General features: G+C 40.9%; 1 pseudogene; it reads left to right on the top strand.

The window, feature by feature from the left end:
- Window positions 1-460: 460 nt before the first annotated feature.
- Window positions 461-8,579, top strand: LOC102859206 (annotated as a pseudogene).
- The last annotated feature ends 207 nt before the right edge of the window (window positions 8,580-8,786 follow it).

Below are 8,786 nucleotides of genomic sequence, written 5' to 3'. Positions count from 1 at the left end.
TGGAATGTTCTGACTTGGCATTGAATTGAGAGTTTAGTAGGTAGGCTGAGGGCCATTAGAGAGTACATATTCCCCTGGATTATATCTGGCATTTTTGCAGGGCAATCTGAGGGGACGTTATGCTGCGATTTACTAGGTACTTGAAGACTGGCCTATCCCTCCTATGGACCTCAATTTCCTTTTACCAAGTAAGGCCTCTGCTGACTTAACATTTTTTGCACAAGAGGTGCAAAGTGTGCTCAATCTTAGTTAATTAACACCTATCTGCCTCTGTGAAGTCTTTCGTTTTTTGTTTCCCGTTGCAAATACCAAAGTGAGTTCCAGAACTCTGAAAAATTTGAGTTGGAATATTTTCCGCTTTGTCCTATAGCAAGCACCCTCTCCATCCCACCCCACAGCCCCCGCCCATGTCTCAACGCCACAGGAAGGGAGGGGTGGAAGAAATTACAGGTGTAGCGGGATGGTTTGGGGGCGGAATACCAGAAGGGGGTCCAAGATTCGGAGGTACAGACCATACTTCTAGTGCCTGTCGCAGATGAAGCCGAGGGGCTACAGATGGCTGGAACAGCCTTTGGGGCTGCTTCCCTGGGAAGAGAGCCCCAGCTTCCTGAGGTCCCCCTCCTCCCAGTTCCCGTGGGCTCTGTGTCTCTAAAACCAGATCATCCCTGAGTCCCCCTCCCTGCAGAAGGAGGCGGGGAAGCAGCTCCTACCCAGAGTTCAGAATTGCCTGGGGGAATTGCGGGGAGGCAAGAAGGGGTTGCCAAAGGTCACTGAGGCGGGGACCCAAGGACTTAAAAGGGCTGTTTGGAGCCTTTCAGGCCTAAGCAGAGCTCTAAATCCGAGGGCATTTAATTGGCTTTGTAATTTCAGATCGATTTCGGACTTTAACACGTTGTGGCGAACTCGCTGCCCGCAGTACTTGCCAGCAGCCTTGAAAAGGGTGCTGCTGGAGAGAGGGGACCAGACGGGGGAGCGGGGCCTCCCCTCTGGCCTCTTCCTCTCGCTCTATCTCAATTTCCCGGGGAGCAATATTTCCCTTGATCTCTTGACCACTCATAGCAAGAGTGTTGATTGTGGATCCAAGTAAGATGATGTTGTTGACAGCTTTAATCTTTTCTCCATTATGTTTGTCTACTGGTGCAGTGGTGAGAGTTTTTGTTTTCTTGAGATGCAATCCATATTGAAGGCTGTACTCTTTGGTCTTCTGCATCAAGTGCTTCAAGGTAGGTTGGTGATGTGTCATACTCCATTCTTGATGCCATATTCTTCTTCATAGAGTCCAGTTTCTTGAATAATTTGCTTAGACAGATTAAACAGATAAAGAAAGGATATAACCCTAATCCATACCTTTCTTAATTTTAAATAGTGACTTTGGTATCACTTGTTATGCATCAGAGAGTTGGACAATGACTAAGGAGGATAGGAGGAGAAATGATGCCTTTGAGCTGTAGTGCTGGAGAAGAGTATTGAGGGTACCATGGACTGGTAGGGAAACAAACAGATTCATCCTGGAAAGGGTTAAACTCCTTGGCGGCAAAGATTCTGAGGTTCCGTCTGACATACTTTGGACATGTTGTAAGGAGGTACTGGTCCTTGGAGAGGGACATCATGCTTGGGAGGGTGGAGGGACAGCGCAGGAAGGGAAGGCCCTCTATGAGGTGGATTGATTTAGTGAATGGGATAATCGGGATGGGAGTGCCAGAGACAGTGTGATTGGCACAGGACAGAGCAGAGTTTAGGGCTGTTGTACATAGGGTCGCTATGAGTTGCAAGTGACTCGACAGCACATAACAACAACAATAACAACAGTGTTCCTCTGCTCTGTTCACCCAACTGCCTTTTGGTCTAGGTATAGGCACATGAGCATGAGCACAAATAAGTATTTTGAAATTCTTATTCTTTTCAGTGTTAGCCAAAACAATGGAGAAGGAAGTATGGACTTGGTGACAGAAATGAGCTTGCCTCATCACTGTGATGGACTTGTCAGGGAGATTGTGACAAATGGTTGTCCTCTGTGTGGGGTGCCCCAGTGTCCCTCATTAGGGACACCCTCTTTTCCATTCCCTTCCTAGTTCTGCAGCTTCAGATCTCTTCACTTGTCAGCAGGGCTGCCCAGCTACCTGACTCAGGTACAAGGATGAAGGAGAAGGTGGAGTGGAGGGTGTGACCACCTCTGCATCCTCCCAGGTAGAGAGCTGAGACCTGATTTTCCCTCCAGGCCACCCCTGAACATCTTCAATGGAAACACCTTCTGAGTATTTTTGAGGCATGAGAAGACATATGGATGGATAATGTCCTCTGCTTGAACTCTTTGTTTTGCCCACATAAACTCTGAGTTTATTTTTTTAACATGAAAGAATAATTTGAAAGAGAAAGGTGAGAATGATTACACAAATTGAAGAACGTTACTGAATTGTACAGGTAGAAATGTATTAAAAAGAATATAGGATTGATTAAGAGGGAAAAGAAATTGGATAAAATTTTAAGAAGTAGAACAGTTGGAAGTATGGAAGAGGAAGTTGAGAAAATTACGGAGGAAGTAGAACAGAAAGACAAATTAGTTGAAAGTAAGAGAGAAGGAAATGAAATCTTAATTGCAAAGCAAAGCAATCACTACCATTGATCTTGACCAACAAACCAAAGACCAAAAGAATCACTGCTATCAAGTCATTCCTGACTACTGGTAACCCACCCTTAGGTTTCTGAGGCTGTAGATCTTAATGAAAGGAGATTGTCCATCTTTCTCCTATAAACTGACTGGTAGATTTGAGCCACTGGACATTTTGTTCGCAGCACAAAATGATGTTTTCCTTTGTTGCCTTTAGCTGTTGTGCCCCTGTGCCTTTTTTTCTCAATGATATTGTGCTGATCACTCCCTTTTTGTATGTTGTCTTTCTTTTCAAAGTAATAAGTTTCTCTTACCCGGTTATTGATTTTCCCTCGCTCCCTCCCCCAAACCTGAATAACCATCTAAGAATTGTGAACTCATAATATTTGCTCTTTTTAAAAATTTATTTCACTCAGCATATGTCTTCCAGACTCATTCACTCTGAGATGTTTTTCTCTCTATCGTGTGGATGTAAAATAGTTGTTTATCTGTTCATTCATTGATAAGATGAATTATATATGTTGTTATTGTGTGCCGTCTAGTTGCTTGTGATTTATAGTGACCCTATGTACAACAGCTCTGAAGTCTGTTCTATCCTGTGTCAACCTTATTGTCTCTGACACACCTATCCCCATTATCTGTCACTGAGTCAATCCGTACATATAATAATTTAATTTTAATGTTTTTGAGAGTATAAACATAAAAACATACAAAAATTCAACAGTTAATACTTGTGCAATTCAGTCAGTGATATACTCTTCAGGTTGTGTGACCTCTTTTTCTCAGTTGTTTCTCCTCCAATAATATAAACTTACTATTGCCTGCAGTTCTATCTAATATTTTTGGTTGTTGTTGTCCATTTGAGACCATAGTGATGTCTCTTAAAAGAGCATAATGCTTAAGGCAGACATATCTTACTAATTAAAATAAATTACTGTCTTATTTTGAGAAGACCTAAAGGAGATTACCTAACATCTAAACAAGAAATTGACTTAAATGAAATTGTTGTTGTTTGTTACTATGTGTCATTGAGTGAACTAGGACCCATAACAACCCTATGCACATAGCTCTGAATCCTACTCTACCCTGAGCTTGTCTCACTGTTTCTGACACACCTATCATTATCCCAGTTACTGTGTCAATCCGTCACATCCAGAGTCTTCCTCTCCTGTGCTATCCCTCACCCTTTCTAAGCATGATGTCCTTCTCCTAAGACTGATCCCTCCTGGCAACATGCTCAAAGTATGTGAGACATAGTCTCAAAATCCTTGCTCCAAAGAGCTGCTTGGTTTCACCCTCTCCAGGATAGACCTGATAGTTTTCTTGGCAGGCCATGGTCAATATTCTTCTCCAGCACCACAACTCAAAAGCATCAATTCTTTTTCTGTCATCCTTGATCGTTGTCCAGCTCTCTGATGCATAGTAAGTAATTGCAAAAATTATGGCCTGGATCAGGTAGGTGCATCTTTGTTTATAGACCGACATCCTTGCTCTTCAGCACCCTGGCAGCAGATTTCCCTGGTACAATTTGTCTTTTGATTTCCTGACTGCTGGGGCCAAGAGTGTTGATTGTGGAACTGAGAAAGCTGAAATTGATAACAATCTCAATCTCTTCTCCATCTGTCCTAATGCTGCCAATAGTCTCAGTGGCAAGAATCTTTTCTTTTAAATACATTTTTTTTTTAATTTTATACTGGATTAGTAGGTTCTGGGCTGTACGAGGAGGAATGTGGCATCAGGATTTGTGGAAAAGTCATCAACAACCTGTGTTATGCAGATGACACAACCCTGCTTGTTGAAACTGAGGAGGGCCTGAAGAGTTTGCTGCAGAAGGTCAAGGAGTGCAGCCTTCAATATGGATTGAGGCTCAACATCAAGAAAACAAAGATTCTCACCACTGGGTAGCATCAGTATGGATGGTGAAGAGGTTGAGATAGTTAACAGTTTTAGTTTACTTGGCTCCACAGTCAACACTCTTGGTAACAGCAGCCAGGAAATCAGGAGACAAATTGCATTGGGAAAGTCAGATGTGAGGGACATCTCAAGAGTACTGAGGAGCAACAATGTCAGGCTGGAGACTAAGGTGCACCTGATCCAGGTTATAGTCTTCACAATTACGTGCTATGCATCGGAGAGTTGGACAGTGACTAGGGATGATAGAAAGAGAATTGATGCCTTTGAGCTGTGATGCTGGAGAAGAGTGTTGAATATACCATGGAGTGCTAGGAGAATAAACAGGTTTGTCCTGGAGAGGGTGAAGCCGGAGTGCTCCTTGGAGTAAAGGATTCTGATGCTTTGTCTGACATACTTTCGACATGTTGCAAGGAGGGGGACTGGTCCTTGGAGAGTGACATGATATTTGGGAGAATGGAGGGATGGCGCAGGAGAGCAAGACCCTCGATGAGAAGGATCGATCCTGTGATTGGGGTGATGGGAATGAGTGTGTTTGAGATGGTGAGGTTGGCACAGGATAGATAGGCATTTAGGGCTCTTGTACATAGGATCACTATGAGTCACAAATGACTTGATGGCACATAACAATAACAGCAACTGGATTAGTTACAAAATTTGTATACATTTTTTCCCCACCAGATATATCCCATTTCCTTTACCCATTCCTCCCTCCACCTATCAAACTGTGCAACCCTATGATTAACCCACACATATACTCCTCCCCTGCCCATTCTCATGGCTCTGCTCCACCCTTCCCCCCTTGAATCCTCATATATGTCTATAATAATGGTCTTACACAATATTTGTCCTTACAGGACTGAGTTAGTTCACTTAGCATAATGCTTTCCTGTCCCTCCAAGTTTAGGTAGTGATTTTCAAAATCTTTGCTCCAGTGTGCTGCATAGTATTCTATCATGTGAATGTACCAAAATTTCTCAAACCATTTGAGTGTGGTTAGATATTTGGGTTGTTTCCATGTTCTTGCAATGGTGAACAAGAGTCTTTTTGAAGTTGAGCTTCAGTTCATATTGCAGACTACAGGTCTTGACCCTCTGCAACAAATGCTCCAGGACTTCCTAAGTTTCAGCAAGTAAGATTGTGTCATCTGCATAATGCAGGTTGTTGATGAGTCTTCCTCCAATTCTGATGCTACGTTCCTCCTGATAAGAAGTTGTGCTGCAATCCCAAAGACAAGCACTGTGAGGCCACCAGCTGCTTTGTGGGAGAAGATGGACAATTAATTATGGGATTAACTGTCTCTGAAAACTCGCCAGCTATGGTTTGGTTCTAACTCTATGGCACACAAGAAATTATAATAATAATATTAATTAAAATACTGCCTGTGAGTACTATACTTGCTTAAATAACCAACTATATGAGACTAAATAGTCAACATTTACATTATGGCAAAGATGAGAAGGAGGGGAAGAGAAGCCAGATTAATGGAAATAGAATAAACAGAATAGGTATAATGAATATACTGACACTGTGTGAAAAATATAACTTAATATCATAGAACAATTTGTATTAAAACAGTTGAATGGGAACTGAATTTGCTATGTAAGCTTTTATCTAAAGTTTTGTGGTTTTATCTTAAGGAGATTTAAAGGATTTTTAATTTAAAGTTTAAGGGTTATTATCCCTTAAAGTTTAAGGGCAATAGTGGTGAGGATTCTAGACTTGTTGGCCCTAGAAGAATTCCATGAAAATTTTATATTCTAGCCTACATTTCCCATTTTTGGATGCAATGATAATATATACACATAGAATTGTATCAAAACTAGACAATTTTTAAAATTTTGTTTATAATTGTGTGTGAGCTGATTGGATTTGCTGGATTTAGCTAACAAGGAGTTGTGATCTGGAAGCCTATTGTTAGAGTCAGTCAGGACTTGGTGGATGGACCTTTGTATTTAATAATCAATTGGGCCCGAGGGCCTCTAATTGTGTTTTAGAGGAACATTATTCTAAGTAGTACAGTACTGGTTTGTCAGTTTGCTGTACTAAGGTAACTTGGGATCATTGTGATGCTGAATGCTATTCTACTGGTGTGTCAAATGCCATAATGGTTCCCCATGGTGGACAGTGGAGCTCTCAGATTAAGATAGGCTTGGAAACAGGAGTGGCATCCACTTCCTGAACATGCTTCTGGAAATTCTATAAATTTGGGAAAATGACGATAGTTATAGAACAGGGTTCGGGTCTTTTGTTCATAGGGTTACTATGAGTCATGCTCAACTCAATGGTACTTAACAACATACTATTTTTTACCCCATAGCCTTAAAATCTAGTTCTTGGTTTATTTCTCTTTGAATAATGACAAAAATAAAAAACAACCTAAATCATGGGACATATTTTGCTCATAAGTGTAATAATATAAAATTGAATACATCCTTTTCTTATATGAAGAAACATATTGACATGCTCACCTATTTTGATTGCTGCATTGTTCACAGAAGTCATGGTATATTCACACAATGCAATAGTAATGCTGCATTGAAAAACAAGGAACTCATAAAATATTATGCAAAATGGGTGACCCTGGAGAACATTATGCTGAGTGAAAGATCTCAGTCACAAAAGGACAAATACTGCATAATGCCACTGTTATAAAACAGGACTTACATGGGAGTAAGGGGAAAACCAAGAAAAGGGGATAGATAATGAGCACCACATTGAAACAGATGAAGGAAAGAACTGTTTAAAAGGAATATATGACTAGATATTATTTGCATGACAACAGTCCAGAATAAGAGGTACATAGCAAAGTGGACTGGAGGGCAGGGAGGCAGAAAATTGTGTAACAATGAAAGAATCTTTTTAAAGAGAAATGTGAACTGGGGGGGGTGGGGAGGGAGAAAAAGGTGCAACAATGAATGAGTGGAAATCAAGTTTTCTGTAAACTTTCATTAAAATATCAACAAAAAAGAAAAGAAAAAAAGAAACATGTTGACATCTAGGTTATATTTTCCTTCTGTTCTTAATATTATTTATTTTTCCCCCCAAATCTCCCTTAACTCTATTTTTTTAAAAAAGCTAGACTTTATGCTTTCTTTTGTTTCTCTTCCATTTTCTTGATCAAATATAGTAGAATTTTCTTGTTCACTGAAAAAGAAGTATAGAAATGCTGAAAATATTTTACTTAAAGAACTTCTGGGAAAAAAAAGAACTTCTGACAAAGTTGTGATCTGAAATTTGAATTAGTTGAGTAGAAATTATAGTAATTTATTTTTTTTTTGTCTTGTGGCATATACTTCTAAATTGTATATAAAAATATATATAACACATTTACCTGGCAGGGGAGAAACCATGACCACAACGGTGGTTTTCCCAGGGTGAAGCTTATCCATTGTGTTCTGGATGTGCTGACCCCTGTGATTTCCCCAAATGCAGAAAATTCAACTGCATAATTTGTAGTAGTGGGAGACTGTTTTCGCGCTTTCCCTTACATTAAAACACACACACACACACACACACACACACACACACACACACACATAACCCTATACCAAAACCAAAACACCCCAACAAACCAACCAAACAAAAATATATATAACAAAATAGGTCTCTCTCGTACTTCCTATTTCCTCTTTCACCAAGGGCCGGCCAACGGGGCAACGTTTGCACCAAAACCGTGAAGAAGGCGGCCAGGGTCATCACTGAGAAATACTACACACGCCTGGGTAATGACTTCCACACCAACAAGCGCGTGTGCGAGGAGCTCGCCACTATTCCCAGCAAGAAGCTCCGGGAACAAGATAGCAGGCTATGCCACACAGCTGATGAAGCGGGTTCAGAGAGAGCCCGTGAGAGGCATATGCACTAAGCTGCAGGAGGAGGAGAGAGCAAGGAGAGTAATTATGTACCAGGGGTTTCAGCCCTGGATCAGAAGACGAGTGAAGCTGATCCTGACACTAAGGAAATGCTGAAGCTCTTGGACTTTGGCAGTCTGTCCAACCTACAGGTCACTCAGTCCACAGTTGAGATGAATTTCAAAACACCACATGGAGCTGTTTAAGTCTGTCTGCTATGCGGTAGTGTGTGTGTAGATTAAAATTACACACACATATATGCTACACACATATGCTATATATGCATATATATACATACATATATCCATATGTGTGTGTGTGTGTGTGTATGGGTGACTTTAATCTGCAGCCCTCAGGCCTGATTTTAATTGTTTTTGGTCAAACATTCTTCTAAGTGGTATAACACTGGTCTG

This window comes from Elephantulus edwardii, unplaced genomic scaffold (assembly GCF_000299155.1).
Source record: "Elephantulus edwardii isolate Elephantulus edwardi_28Jun2011 unplaced genomic scaffold, EleEdw1.0 scaffold00008, whole genome shotgun sequence".
NCBI classification, from domain to species: Eukaryota; Metazoa; Chordata; class Mammalia; order Macroscelidea; family Macroscelididae; genus Elephantulus; species Elephantulus edwardii.
This window is presented reverse-complemented; position numbering and strand designations above follow the sequence as displayed.